This window comes from Vombatus ursinus, unplaced genomic scaffold, assembly GCF_900497805.2.
Source record: "Vombatus ursinus unplaced genomic scaffold, bare-nosed wombat genome assembly UNPS02014770.1, whole genome shotgun sequence".
Classification (NCBI taxonomy): domain Eukaryota; kingdom Metazoa; phylum Chordata; class Mammalia; order Diprotodontia; family Vombatidae; genus Vombatus; species Vombatus ursinus.
In genome coordinates this window covers 17,910,659-17,923,866 of record NW_020954548.1, presented here as the reverse complement: position 1 = coordinate 17,923,866, position 13,208 = coordinate 17,910,659, and positions in this window count along the sequence as shown.

Sequence of the window (13,208 nt, the reverse complement as noted above, 5' to 3'; positions counted from 1 at the left end):
GAAGTCTTCCCCCTTTGCTCCCAAAGTAGATATTCAAAACCTGAATCTATTAAATCTATATTTTTGTTTCAGGAACAATCTTGGGGCAAAAAATAGTAACTGCTATTTTTTAGACCACCTGTCTTATTCTCTTTCTCCTATTCAGCTCAAGGACCAACTTATTGTTCATTTATTTTGTCCATCCAATCAACCAATAAGTATTAATTAAATTCTGACTGTGTGGTGGGAACTGTGATAGGTTGAGTGTTGTCCGTCATTCTCAGAGAGGATCAAAATGATATCACTATGTTCGAGTTAAGTTACAGTGTGTTCAGCTGTGGCTGATCAGACGTATAAACTCAGAATTTTCTACCACAGGTCAGGCACAAATAATCTGTGTGAACATTTGGGGTGGATTCTTTAATTTTATGCATCCTACATTTCTTTTGGCTATTTCAATTCTGCTTTGCTCATAGAACACGACACCTTCCTTGACGTGGATATGCCATGCTGGGTGGTCCTTTGCCAGTGTCTCCCATGTTATGTAATCAATTCCAAAGTTCTTCAGAGAGACCTTGAGAATGTCCTTATATTGCTTCTTCTAAACGCAACGTAGTGGTGGTCTTATGTGAGTTCTCCTTAAAATAGTCTTTTAGGCAAATGTGTGTTTGACATTCAAACAACATGACCCATCCATTGGAGTTGTGCTCTGTGAAGTAGAATTTGAATGCTTGGCAATTTAGTTTGAGAAAAGACTTCGGTGTCCAGTACCTTATATTGCCAGGCAATCTTCAGAATCTTCAAGATTCAAGAATTTTCAAGGCAATTCAAATGGAATTGATTCAATTTCCTTGGATGGTACTGTATACTGTCCAGGTTTCACAGGCATTCAGCAATGAAGTCAGCAAAACAACTCTGTAGGCATTCAGGTTGGTAGGCAATGTAATACTTCTTTTCTCCCACCCTCCTTCCGAGCCTCTCAAACACTGATCTAGCTCTGGCAATATATGTGTGAAACTCATTGTCAATGTGTACATTCCTGGAAAGTATATTGCCAACTTATCCACAGTACTCAAAAACTTCTTCATTTTCTGTAACCAATGGTTCCACATATGGATGGTGTAGTACTGGCTGGTGGAGCACCTGTGTTTTCTTGGTGTTAATTTTCAGACCACCTATACTGTGATAGGACTTTGGGTACAAGCACAAGTAATTGGAGAAGGGCATCAAGTAGACAAATAAATATATAAATAGTACATATAAAATGAATAATTATAAATACAATGTAGTTAAATACAAGAATGTTTGGGAAGAGGGCAAGAGAAGTTGTGGGGAAGGATTCCAGAAAGACTTCAGAAAGAAAGTAGTGCTTGAGCTGTATCTAAAAGAAAAAAAAAATATGTGGTAGAGTAAATGGTGAAGTACATCACAGGCATGGGGCATAGCCAGTGTAAAGGTATTGAAACAGAAAATAATATGTTAATTGGTTTGTCTCTGGGCATCCATTTTGAAATACTCATTAAGCAAAAGGTGATGTGAGAGAGTAGCTCATGGGACAGACTGCACTTGCTTTTAACACTCATAGGCATAGAAATATCATTTAACTCAACAATATCACTAGTTGGTCTGTTTCCAAAGATGATTAGAAAAAAAGAAAAGAGCCTATATGTTCCAAAATGTTTGCAACAGCTTTCTTTGTGGTGGCAAAGAACTGGAAATTGCAGGGATGACCATCAATTGGGGAATGGATGAACAAATTATGATGTATGATTGTAATGGAATACTACTGTGCTATAAGAAAAAATGAGCTGATGATTTTAGGAAAAAAAATGGAAAAACTTGCACAAAATAATGAAGAGTGAAATGAGCAGAACCAAGAGAACATTGTATATAGAACAACAATATTGTTTTAAGAAGGATTTGAGTGAATAAGTTATTTTGCATATTATAAATACCCAAATTACCTGTAAAGGAAATACAAATAAAGATGTTATTTACATCCAAAGAAAGAAATGATATACAGAAGTATGCATAGAATAATTTTACATCCACAGACACACAGACATACAGAAGCACACACTATATATGTGTATATGTGTGTGTGTGTGTGTGTGTGTGTGTGTTGTATATGTGTCTAATTTGTGTCTAATGGTAGCTATCTGTTGTGGAGTGGGAGAGAAAAGAAAAAATATACATGATAATTTAGTTGTATATTTGAAAGTAATATCAAGTTGTTCATAGTAGTTGTGCAGTTTCATCTACAATCATCTTTTTTTATTATACTATGTTATGGAAATGCTTATTTTCTTCCTTAAATTAAAAATAAAATGATAATTAAACCCATGGGAGCTGATGAGATTACCAAGAGTGTAGATGGAGAAGAGATGAGCACCAATGACAGAAACTTGGGGAACAACCATAATTAGAGTGCAGCATATGGATGATGAACCACTATAGGAAAATAAAACTGAGTGATAAGACAGATAAAAGGAGACCTAAGAGAGTGAGGTTATGAAAACTCAGAGAGGAGAAAATATCCAGAAGAAGAAGATGGTCAACAATATGAAAAGCAGCATGTAGGTTGAGAAGAAGGAAGACTGAAAGAATACCATCAGATCTGGTCATTAAAGAGATCATTGGTCACTATAGAGATTATATAAATGGCTAATGGAAAGGTGAGTGGTGCATGGAAAGGCTGCAACAAATGAGAAAGTATTCAGAGAAAACAAGGTAAAAGATATATAAGAGAAATATATGACTGGGGAAAAAATCATGCATTGATCATAAAGCATGAAAACAAAAAACAATCATCATGTTCAATTGGCATTGATGCCACATCCAGACATGTAGAGGAAGCACCTTCACACATTTGGAGGGGATGGGATAAAGGGAAATATATGTTCTGAGAACTATTGAGGATAGGACATTGATAAGAATAGCATAGTATGTGAAGAACTCAATAGACTAAGATATATATCACCAGAGAGGTACAGAGACATGAACTCATAGATTCACTAGGATGTTTAAGGAAATTATGCAAAACCTGAATACCATTTAAATGTTTTACTTCATCTTCTTCTTCATTCCAGGCTTTCCTCTCTCCTAATACAAAGAGGATGACAGGAACTGATTCATTTCCATTTGCATTTTTATCACCTAGCTTAGTGCCTGGCACATAGTAGGAGTTTCAGAAATGCTTTTTGGTTGATTGAATATTCTTCTACTACGTACTTCCATTCACTCTACAATCCAGGAATAACCTTGCAGTTCCCAGAATATAACATGGGTTTTCTCACTATGTTTTTGTTAGAATTATTCTTCTTATATAGAATTCCCTTTGAGCTTATATGTGTAAAAGTCCAAAGCAATCTTTTGCAATCTTTTTTTTTATTTTTTTAATTAACAAAATTTTATTTACTCTCCCTTTCACCTTTCTCCATTGACAGAGAGACTGAGACAGAGAGAGAGGGAAAGACAGAGAGACAACAGAGAGAGATAGAGAAACAAAGACACAGAGACAGAGACACAGAGAGACAGAGACATAAAGAAAGACAGAGACACAGAGACAGAGAGAAAACAAGAGAGACCCTATCCTGCTACTCCTTGTAACAAATATAAATGTCAAACAAAAATAATTTCAGTATGAGAAATGTCTCCCTCACCCATATATTTGAAATAAAATTAATTTACATTATAAAAATAAAATTTATAAAATACAGCTTAAAAACAATGATTTCTTTTGGATTTTGACACATGATTTACCCCACGCATATGTGTGTATGTGTAAGTATTTAGATAGATATAGACAAAGGTAGAAATAGAGTAGAAATATGTCTCAATCTATACATATATGTGAATGTATATATGTGCATGAATGAATATATATATGTACATATATAGGAAATGACATCTTTATTATTATGTATATGTGTGTGCATATGTATGTGTGTGTATAATGATACTCATTAAAGAAACTTGCTTTAAAGTTTATTTCTCTAATTACTCACTTTTCTTGTAATTTAACAGAATTTGTTTTGTTGGTATTAAAACTTTTTAACTTTACATAATCAAAACTGCATATTTTATCTTCTGTGATCCTCTCTGCTTCTGATTTTGGGATGAACTGTTCCTCTTACTATAGATCTGAAAGGTAATAAAGGTAATGTCTTCCTTATTCTTCTCATTTGTTCATAATGTGAATACGTGTAAATATATAACCATTTGGAACTCATTTTGGTTTATGGACAGGATGTTGATTTATAACTAATTTCTACAAGTTTATTTTCCAGATTTCTGAGGAGAGTTTATCAAACAGTGAATTATTACCTCAAAGTCTAAGTTCTTGGTTTTAGCAAATATTTATTATGTTTCAAGACAGTGGAACCTAATCTATTCGACAGATCAGCCTATTTTTGATCATTTTTAAATCATTTTGATGATTTCTGTGTGTTTATATACTTCGAGGCAGCCAGGTTGCACAGTAGTTAGAGCGTTAGACCTAGAGTCAATAAGTCCTGAGATCAAATCCTGCCTCAGGCACTTACTTGCTGTGTCACCCTAGGCCAGTTACTAAAACTATTGCCTGCGTCACTTTCTTCATGAATGGAGATAATGTTAATATGAAATTCAAGGAGTTGATGTCAGGATAAAATGAGATGATATTTTTGAAGTACTTTGTAAATTTGAAAGCATTATATAAATCCTAGCTATTATTATTATTATTACTGCTGGACTCGATTCCTTCTCATATTTTTTTCATCAATTCCCTTCAAATTTTTGACCTTTTGTTCCTCTAGATGAATTTCCTAATTATTTTTGATAGTATTATTGATATGGCTATTAATTAGTAAAATAATTTATGCAGTAGTGCCATTTTATGATGCTTGTCATAAATATGAGCAATTAATATTTCTACAATTATTTAAGTCTATAGGTATATTCTTATTTTTTCTATGTGATCTAGTATTTGGAATATTTAAAGAAGACTAGCACCTCTGATGTGAGAGGTGCTAAAACTTTTTCATGATTGCACTTACACTTTTGGTATTTACCTGGCATTCAACTCTCACCTGGCTCCAAGAAGCTGTAGCATGTACAGTGGCCATACCCCAGTAAACAGTCTTGATAGGCAAGATAAACCAGGTTAAGGGTAACTGACAATCCTCAAATCATGCAGTAAGTTGGGGGTGGTGTCTACCCCAAGCATATGAAGAATGAACAAATGAGAATAATTTGTTCATGATGGTAAGTAAAGCAGGAGTTTGGTTAGACACGGAAGATGCCAAAGTCATCCACTGTATCACAAGTCATTGTCAGTCTACTTTTGTCATGCCATGGGACTCTGATTAATTTGGAAGAGAGAGTAAGGCTGATGACTTTATGCAACTCTGCCCCAATTAAATTCAATTTACATTCAAGTCAAGACCATGCTGTGATGCCATTGGTCCTTTTTGAAAATGAAGGACAAACAACAATGTGATCTGGTAGGTAGATTCCAAATTATTTTATACATTTTGTAATTATATAAAATGGAACTTTTCTTTCTATCTCCTCTTGTTCATTTTTTTTTAATATATAGAAATGCTAATGATTTATGTGGGTGTTTTTATGCCCTGCAACTTTGCTGGAATTACTTGTTTCAGTTGAATTTAGTTGACTTTCTAGGTTCTCTAATTAAAACATATCACTGCAAAAAGTGATGATTTTGAATCTCCTTTGACTATCTTTTTATTTCCTTAATTTATTTCCAATTACTCATATTGTGACAGCTAACATTTCTAGCATTAAATAAAATAGTAATGATACAAATTGACATTTTTGCTTTACCCTTGATCTTATTGGAAAGGACTCCAACTTATCCTTATTACATATAATGCTGATTCTTGGTTTTAGATAAGCTGTACTTGTCATATCACAGGAAGGGATATTTACTGCTATGCTTTAAGATATTTTAATAAAAGTGACTATTTCACCTTGTTAAAATTTTTTGCATCAATTGATATAATCTTATTTGGTTTTATTATTTTATTTGATCTTTATTGTTTTATTATCAATATGGTCCATTTTGTGGATAGTTTTCATAATATTAAAGTAGCCCAGCATTTATAATTCTAACTCTACATAATCCTTATAATCTGGTCAAAATGTTCACTTTTTTAGATATTTTATTTATATTTTTACGTCAGTATTTATTAGGGATATTGATGCATAGTTTTATTTCTGTTTTTCTTTCTTGTTCAGGTATCAAAAAGTATTTTTTAATTATGGAAACCATTTGGAAGGACTTCTTATGTTCATTTAATAATTATACAATGTTGAAATTAAATGTTTGTTGAATATTTGATATAATTGGCTTGTAAATCAATCCTGTATGATAGGGTATTTTTCCCCTTTGGGAACTTCTTTGCAGCATGCTCAATTTCTTCTTCCAATGTGAAATCATTAAATAATCTATTTTGTTAATATGCACATTTTGCATTTTTGTGAATATTCATTCATTTCTTAGGTTGTTAGATTTATTGTTCTATAATTTGGTAAATTAGTTTCTGATAATTTCCTTTATTCCTTCTGCTTTTGTTTTGAACTCTCCTTTACCTTTTTGATTCTGATAATTTGATTTTTTTCTTTCTTAAAAAATAGCTAATCATTTATCTATTTCCTTGGTTTTGAAAAAAACTAATTTAAATTTATTAATTTATATTTGCTTTCAGTTTTGTTAATCTCTGATTTAATTTTAAAAATTCTACTTTCATGTTTAACTGGGGTTTCTTTCATTTTAGGGAGTTCTATCTTCTTTTAACTTAAATTCTAATTCATTGATCTCTTCTTTCTCTTTTTTTCTGATCAATGGGTTTGTAGGTGTACATTTTTTTTCCTATGGACTACTCTTGTAGCATTTTCCAAGTTTTGTTATGTCTCATTGTTGACAGTGTCTGTAATTTATCTTTTCCTGCTATGACTTGTTTGATTCACTAATTTTTAAAATTGTTATTAAATCATCAGTTAATTCTGATCCTTCCTTTAATGGCTCTTTATTGAACACATTTTTAATTTGCATATTGGTTAGTAAGTGATGTGCTTAATATTAGTGCATGCTACATTTTTGTGAAGTTTTTATAGCCTAATATAACATTGTTTTTTGTAAAAGTGGTATGCACAGATGAAAAAAATATATGTACTCCTTTCTATCCCCATTTAGTGATTACCACAGAACCATTATAGCTAACTTCTAAAATTCTGCTTAGATTTTTAATTTCTTTGTCTTTTGTTGAATGAAGGTTTCCCACTATTAAAGATTTACTGTCTATTTCTTCTTGTAAACCAATTTAACTTAAGTATCTAATATTAACTATTTCAATGCTATACCATTCAGTGCATACATTTTAAGTATTGATAGTAGTTTGTTTTCTATATCCAGTGTCACAAATATATATATGTTAATCTTTCCTTTGAATAGATGAAAGTGAGTTTCAAGCATCACCTATTCCCTAGTTCTTCCTCTATGTTCATATTTGTCTTCTGTTTTGGTGTTGGCAGTAAGGAAGAAATCAGTCATCTCATTTTGAATATCATAAAACAGAGAGAAGTATGTTTATCAATGTTATTCACCACTGTGGTGAAGAAGTCATAGTTCACATTAAAGAGGGATTCCTATAGAGGGTGATATACTACATTTGTAAGCGATGTTGTACTGATTATTTAAATCCTGGCACATAATAAGGCTACCTTCATGTAAGCTGAAAAGCATTCCAGCTAACAACAAATATTTATTGGATTATTGTTACATAGAGAACACCAAAGTAATCACTGAGAGAGTTCTAAAGATAAGGGAAAAGTTCAGTTCCCATTTTAAAGAAACTTACGATATAGTTTGTCTCTTCTTCAATCAGGTGTTCATTCCTTTGCTCATTTCACACACATTTTTACAGTGCTTGTGGATGTGAGGAACACTTTTCTAAGTACAGGATTAGGATTTTTTGTTTGTTTTGTTTTGTTTTTGTTTTTGATTTTTAGACGTGGTTTTGCCCTTATTAAGCTTACAGTATGGTAAGGATATAAGATACAAACACAAAGAGAGATGATATGAAAATTGTTTTTTAAAGATCGTTACAGAGTTGCAAATCAAAGTGCTGTGTGATGTCTAAGGGGAAAAGCTTCTTGCCAATCCATGGTGGTTTGGAGAGAGGAATCTGCTATAATCTGGCTCCCAGATGCCCTCAATATCCTTGTTTTATCACTGAACAAAACCTTCTCTCCTAAAAGATAATTTTAATTTGAGGAATGGAAATGTAATTTTCAGGTTTTTCAAAATGTGTTTAATGTTCTATTTCCCCATAAAATTTCCAATATCCCTTTCTAATTGGATATATAGAGACTCAAAACTCAGAAAACAATAAGACAGTTAAAAATATCATTTAACCTGACTAATTTCTCATTTGCCTCCACTTTTAATAACTTGTTTTTTGTTCAGTGAATGTTAATAATCCTTCATGATAAGAAAATAATGTTGTATTGAATTCATTTTCTGTAGAGGGAGAATGTGTTTGGGTGAAGGGTTAACATCTAAAAGTTAATTAACTTGGACCAAAACTTCAAATAAGTTTTTTTGCTTGATTCAGAATTATAGGAATTGAAATATTTTTAATACTTTAAACTTCTTGTTACACTTGAAGTTGTTTCACTTCTGTAGGTTTTTTTTTAACTCTGAACATTCTGACTTTTGTCCACATTTAACAAACATTCATATTTAGATTTTATTTTAGAGGAATACTTTATTGGTTTACTCATTTGATCAGACAAGTCACCTAATATTATCAAATTACCTTTCTAGAACTTTTCCTCTAACTGGTAGCATTAGAGAACATAACAGAGATGAACTGTTAGTGTTGGAATTTTTTTTCCCTAAGTGATTTCCTCTCTGAGTTATCCTCACAATATTATAATGGCATTAGAGGACTGACTTTATCTTCTGATCTTTAGGATTGATTGAGTTTGTAAATTTGATTAAAAATAGCTAAATAATATGGCTTCTTTTGTAGTTTAGCTAACTTAAAGTACTTTCTAGAATTAAGCTAATGCTATGTACAAACAAATCTATGACTTTTTAAAAAGTAATTTAATATAACAACGACCAAAAACAAAAACTAACAAAAAAAATTGACATGACTTGGAACTTTTTGACTTAGGATACTGAACTTCTTGTGGCAACAATACCAATGGAATTTTTTAACATAGCAACATGTTTAAAAAAATAGTAATTCTTCAAATTTTTCATGAGCTATAAGAAAAGTAACAGTCACTGACAATTTAATCAAATTGGTTCATTCAAACAAGCAATGGCTTGGATTGATTTTTGATTAGTAAGTTGACTGAATTACCTAGTTGTTTTAGGCTATATAATTATTTGCAAGCTCAGTCTAGAAGCATACTCCTCTCTCTGTTTCCTTACATGTTATAAAGATTAGAGCTTCCAATTTGGTAAATGATTGGAGGGATAGGAAAAGTGATCATTTTAGTAAAAGAAACAATACCAAGCAAAAAAGAAAAATAGAAAAATTGTGCTAACTACAAGAAGTAGAAAACTATATGAATTCCAAGAAAGTATAGCCATGGGTTGAATGGAGAATCAACTGATTTTTTTCTCATAATATCTTTAATAATTAAATGTCACGGACCTTTGTCAGAACAGTGCATCTCATATGGTATTGAACCTGTTATTTGGCGTCTCATTGAAATGCGTATTTTATTGGGACGACAAAGCAACTCCTGGTTGGTAGGAGGAGAGGGAAGATTTTGTCAAAGATGATTGATCCATGATAGGACATTAGACTCATGAGTCAGGAGGGTGGATTCTAGTGGTGTTATAAAAACTTTTCCTGCTCTTTTTAGTCCTTTCTGCTTTGGAATTTATTTCTAGCAATTTCTCACATGTAGTCTTTGAGCCAGGGGTAAGGGGATTTCTCTTCCTCTTACCACTTCCTGCAGCAAAAACAGATATAAGCAAGTGCAATAGGAAACATGGGCTTGCGTAGGGACACCTGACTCTGCACATGAGTCCCTAACTGCTTTCTTTTACTTTCTGTTTCTTCCCATGAGTATAGGTCAGTAATTAGAATTCCAAGAAATGGACCATTCCACCTTTGTTGACAACCATCTCAACTGGGTTCTTGAGTTTGAGGTTTAGGCACCAGCTAACGCATTAGAATGTAAGCTCCATGAGGACAAGGGCTAATTTTGTTTTTTCTTTTTATATACAGTTTCTGGTCATTAATTAATGTGTGTTGACAGGACTGAAGAGGTTTTCAGAATGTCATGTTTCTTATTAATGACCTTCTCCAGATCTAAAGAAAGCTATGCCCTGACTGGCCTGGAAGTTTGAACTTTAGGAGTTACTCAAACAGTTCTTTTTTGAGGTGAATATGAAATATCTCTATAGCCATCCCACAAAAGACCTTAACTTTTTAGAGAGATTACAAAGAATCTAATGGCCTATTTGAGATACTTTTCTATGTTCTATATTTCTTTGTGTTCCTTTAAACCTCTTTATGTTATGAATTTTTGTGGTGTAGGAAATAAATAGCTGCCCTGTACCTGTGCCCATATTATATCTTGAATACTTTTTCTAGAAGGAATTCTGCTACTTATATTTTAGAATCACCCTAGACATGAGCCATAGCTAAGCTTTGTTTTATAGATTTGTCTGAGGTATACTGGGGTGAGAGCAGAGAGAGAAAATACCTAACCTCTCTTCAGATTAGGTCTCATCAGATTGAATCTGGAACTTTAGGACCCCAGAGCTACTCTTGGTCATAGAACACATGGTTTTACACAAGAAGAAAATTAATACTTACTCCTGTTGCAAAACAAACACTACAAAATTTAATTATTTGCAGTTTAAACATCATCATAAGAATGCTAGGCACATAAAGATTGATCCTAAATTAAACTCATCTGTGAAGAATATATGTCAAATTCTGTGTTTTATATGGGACTACATATGAGAACCCATGCAAAGGTAGTTCATACCTTCTAGTCATTTCATTTCTAAAACAAAAAATGATTATGCCCTTTCTTAGTATAGTACTTTTTCCTCCTAAAATATGCCCATGTCTATTATCAATCTCACTTAATCTCACAAGAGACTTGAGAGGTAGGTCGTGTGTTATATTTGTCACACATCTTTGCTGTCTGCTACAACATGGAGGGTGAGCATATTAAGCATGATATAGGAGGCTGAGGTATAGGGTTTAAAGTGATTTCATCTGTTAAAATGGGGTAGGGGAAATAAAGAGGAATAATCAAATGGAGAGACAATGCAGATTTTGAACTAAAAGAGAAAGGAGGGACTGAATGTCACTTAATTTCATCCATGGCATTGCTTGGATTTATGATGTTCATGCAGAATCCATATGGGCATAGTACAGGTATTGTGAGGACAAATAGAAACCTAGGGGCATTTCATATTCTTAACAAGGTATAGGAGAACTGAAAAGGGCAGTATAACATTGGGTTCCTGGTTTACATTCATAAGTGAAGTCTAATTTGGCATATTGCAGGTTATATTAGTGTAGGTCAAAATGATCTCTTTTATTTAGCTCCCCATGGGAGTTAACTTGTGAAAGAAACTTTCTGGTTAAATCTCATCTGAGGAGGAGAGCCATGGTGAGACAGGGAGGACACAGGGAGCAGAGAAAGATGGATATTAGCCCAAAAGCAATTTGGACCTTTGAGTGATGTATGGTTGAAGGATCAAAGGGAATATTGTGTTCTATGACTGTTGCATACTAAATAAGGGTTGGGATAGGGATTGGACCTGTGATTTCAGCAATAGAGGGAACCCCTATGTGAGGAAAGTCACACTACCAATTTATGTTAGCACCTTCTCTACAAATTATGATCTTATCAAGTTGTCTAGAGCACTGAGAGATTAAGTCACTTGACCATCATCACACAGCCACAGTACATCAATGGTAGGACTTGATATCAAGTTTTCATGGCTATGAGGCCATATCTCTGTCCACTATAGTGTGATGCCTCCATTACGATATATTAAATAATTATGCTTTTTTAAAAGCATGATGTCTTATTAAAGGCATTAAAATAATGTCCTTTATGAAAAAGGGGAATATAATGAACAGAGCACACAGTCAATAACATAATAAAGAAGAGGAGTTATGCTAAAATAGAAAGGGGAATGAGTGTTGATCTAAGTGCTTAATCCTCACTAATCCTACCCTAGTTTAACAATCTGAGCTACTTTTCACAAAGTGGCAGAGTCAAGGCATCAAGGTCAGTTCATTATCTGAAAGAGGAATAAGGAACTGATGGATGTTGAGTATTGTGTTGTTTTGATTTTTTTTTTGAGAGGGGGAAGCAAGAAAAGAGGACTCCACTTAAGCACACACTCTGGTCCATACTATTCAACAAGACTAGGCACTAGTCACTGTACCATTTATGTCTTTTTATGGGAGACGGAAATTGTATAACCAATATGTTAGGTGACTTTCTTAAAAATACTTATGTCCTTAATCCAAATTTAGAATATAATCCAAACTTAGAATCCTGGCCTATTGCCTTCTAATCAATAGTAATACTACACTAATTATGATAAGAACTCACTTTTCTCTAGCACTTTAATGTTTCAACCACTTTCCTCACAAAGATCCTCTGAGGTTAGTGTATCTAGCTCATTCTTTCCATGAGTTCCCAGTGATATAGACAGTGTTACTATCATCATTGTCATAGAGTATGACTTACCACAAAGAGCCCAGAACTTGAAGTCAGTAGTACAGGGTCCAAATCCTGACTCTGCTGTTAGTAAGTTAGTCAGTTAACAAACATTTATAAAATTCCCACTATGCTCCAGGCACTATGCTAAGTTTAGGCATACAAAAACTTACAAAGTGCTTAATCACTCTGACTGTCTATCAGAGACTTTCAGTCTCTCTAATCTGTATAATTGGATTAATAACATTTGCACCAATTACAGGGTAGTTGCAAGGAAAGTATATTATAAATCTTAAAATGCCACATAAATGTTAGTTTTTATTTAATATCAGTATGCCCTTTCTTGTCCAAAAACAATACTTCAACTTTGAATTGTCCCATAATTCATCTAAGTCTTTTTGAATAATTAATATTTAGTTAAAGTCTATATGAGAATGTGTAGCCTCAGGATCCAAGGACTTTTCAGTCATCCAAGATAGAGAATTGGTACCTTGTTCTTCAAT